The sequence below is a fragment of the Lutra lutra genome, chromosome 9, assembly GCF_902655055.1.
Source record: "Lutra lutra chromosome 9, mLutLut1.2, whole genome shotgun sequence".
In the NCBI taxonomy this organism is placed as follows: domain Eukaryota; kingdom Metazoa; phylum Chordata; class Mammalia; order Carnivora; family Mustelidae; genus Lutra; species Lutra lutra.
The window spans coordinates 79,614,039-79,616,587 of NC_062286.1; the positions used below are offsets into that span (position 1 = coordinate 79,614,039).

At 49.6% G+C, this 2,549-nt stretch overlaps 1 long non-coding RNA gene across 1 annotated transcript; it reads right to left on the reverse strand.

The window, feature by feature from the left end:
* Nucleotides 1-374: 374 nt before the first annotated feature.
* On the reverse strand, nt 375-1,681 carry LOC125108326 (uncharacterized). The gene is made up of 3 exons (XR_007129872.1): nt 1,530-1,681; nt 831-880; nt 375-587 (listed from the first exon to the last, which is right to left on the reverse strand). It is a non-coding gene; the product is annotated as an uncharacterized LOC125108326 (long non-coding RNA).
* Between the last annotated feature and the right edge of the window lie 868 nt (nt 1,682-2,549).

Consider the following 2,549-nt stretch of genomic DNA (forward strand, 5'->3'; position numbering starts at 1 on the left):
GGTTTCCTTATTGGACTTTTCTTTTTTTAACAAGCTTTCTTTAAAAAGTATGTAATTCTTTAGCTTAAAGGGGGAAAAAAAAAAACCTAGAAACTAATGTTCCACATTTCTTTCCTCCTTTGGCCTGGAGTTTCTTGACCCAGTAAGACCTTAGCAGATTTGTCCTGGACTAGAATTCAGAAGGTCTGGGCGCCAGTCCTGATTCTACTCTTTGCTGGCTGGATGACCTTGAGTAAAACCTTCAGCCTCCCTCAGATCTTTTTCTCAGCTGTCCTGCGGGGCACAGCACCTTTCCGATCTACCCCATGGGACCACTCTGAGGAGCAAATGAGATCTATTAACTAGTAATCTATGCAGGCTGTGCAAACGGAAGGGCTTTTATTCTGATAACGGGGCAGATCTTCTCAAAGGTTAAACATTTCTGTTCTCTGGTTTCCCCAGAGGGCAGGCAAGCCTGGGTATTTATTTAATAAACCTTGAGTGCCTTTCTGAGCCAGGCAGCTCGCCAGGGGTTGGTGGTCCAGAGCCGAATGCGACACAGTGCTTGCTCTCAAAGAATTCAGTTCGGTAGGGGAGGCAACCCATAACTGCAGTAAAATGGGAGAAAAGCGGTAGAACCGTTACAGACAGAGTGACGGGACCCAGAGAAGGAACACTGTCTGGTAGGGAAGGTGTCGCTGAAAACCCTGATATTTGGGTTGAGTCTTAAAGAACCTGTTAGAATTTGCTGGCTGGGGACGGGGGTCAGGGTGGGGATTGAGTGGTTTTCTAGTTGAAGCCTGGCAGTGTCCAGCCCTGAATCAAGTACACCTGTATCTACCAGCCCTTACCTGGGCTGTGTTTTAGCCGGCCACCAGAAACTTGCTCTCAGCTGCCTGTCCTATTAGAAAATATTTGTTAACAACAGGTTAGGAGTGTTTCCCTCCCAGGAATAGAAGCATTTGGGTCCAAAAAGAAAGTTGGGTCCCTACACAAAAAGGAATCATGATAATGTTTTCGTTTTACAGCTGCTGCTAGAGAAAGTACCTGAGTACTTCCCACTGGCCGCTGACTGGTGCTAGATCATTACAAATAATTACTCTTCTTCATGGGCGCAGAGCTCATTGCTGGTCCGATTATCGGTGAGGAAACAGAAGGCCTGATTCACCACCAGGCTAGTTAGTAGCAGAGCGATTTGCAAATGCAGGCCACGATCTTGTACACCCATTGTTAGGCTGGTTCTCACAGCAACCCTGGGAAATGGGCAGGAAACGCACATGATCCCTGCATACGATAGGATTCGGCCTGGGACAGCTTTGCAAGGGACCCCAGCTAGCCTCCTGACTCCTGGCCCGGTTGAGGCTCCTCCCTTGAGGTGAAGGTCAAGGCCTTGACAGGCAAGGGGGGCCATGTTTTGGGGGCAGGGCTGTCTCCCTGGCACTTCTCAGATCTCATCTCTGGAAGCAGCTGCACACTGAGCCCGGGTGTCAGGCCTGCGGTGGCTGGGCCTAGGACCCTGCTGCTCTGGAAAGCTATTTAGAAGGAGATACCTTTACTCTCTGCTTGTCCTCACCATGAGGTGGGCTGGACACTGTCCACCAGGGACCACTCCAGGTTGATCCTTTTCCTACCCTTGTTCAAGGACATGACAGAGTTGTGGAAGAGAACTTGTTTCTCCTTTGTAACCTTTGAGGTGATAGAGAATAACTTTTTTTTTTTTTTAAAGATTCTATTTATTTATTTGACACAGAGAGAGAGAGAGAGAGAGAGATCACAAGTAGGCAGAGAGGCAGGCAGAGAGAGATGGGGGTGGGGAAGCAGGCTCCCCGCTGAGCAGAGAGCCCAATGTGGGGCTCGATCCCAGGACCCTGAGATCATGACCTGAGCCGAAGGCAGAGGCTTAACCCACTGAGCCACCAGGTGCCCCGAGAATAACTTGTTCTTTCATGGATTGCTTGGGTCAGTGCAGGGAGAATGGCGTCTCTGTGGATTCATAGGGAGGGGGATGCAGTTGAAAAGCTTGAACAGTGGTTAACCAGGAGGAAGTCATGTTCAAACACACATCTCCTCCCGGTCTCCTGCTATGCATTCCTCCAAAACCCACTGAACCTTTTCTGCCTCTGTCCATCTGTCTCTCTTCTCTTTCTCCCGTAGGCTCCCTACAGTATATCTGTACCTGCTTCCTCTTCCCTCTCCCCCTCTTCTGTCTCCCTCAGCGGCTCTCCCTCTCCCGCTTGTCCTTTCTGTCCTCCATCCATATGGGTCCACCCCTTTGCCAGCCCCATGGCAGAGCTACACACATTTAGGATTTAGTGTTTTTACCAAAGAGATTCTGTAATCACTTCTGTTAAAAAGTAGGCAAGTTGAGCTCTTCATGTGCCAAGAAAAAACCCAAGTCATCTTAATTTAACTTTTCTTTTCAACTGTTGGCCTGTGGCTGGAGCAAAAATAGGTCTCCCAGCTTCTGGCCCTCATGCCGTCCTACCCAACGTGCAAGCCAGCCCAGTTGGCAGATACGCTGCCGGGCCAGAATCCTGTTACCCAACTCAGGGCCGCTGCCAGAGCTCCGA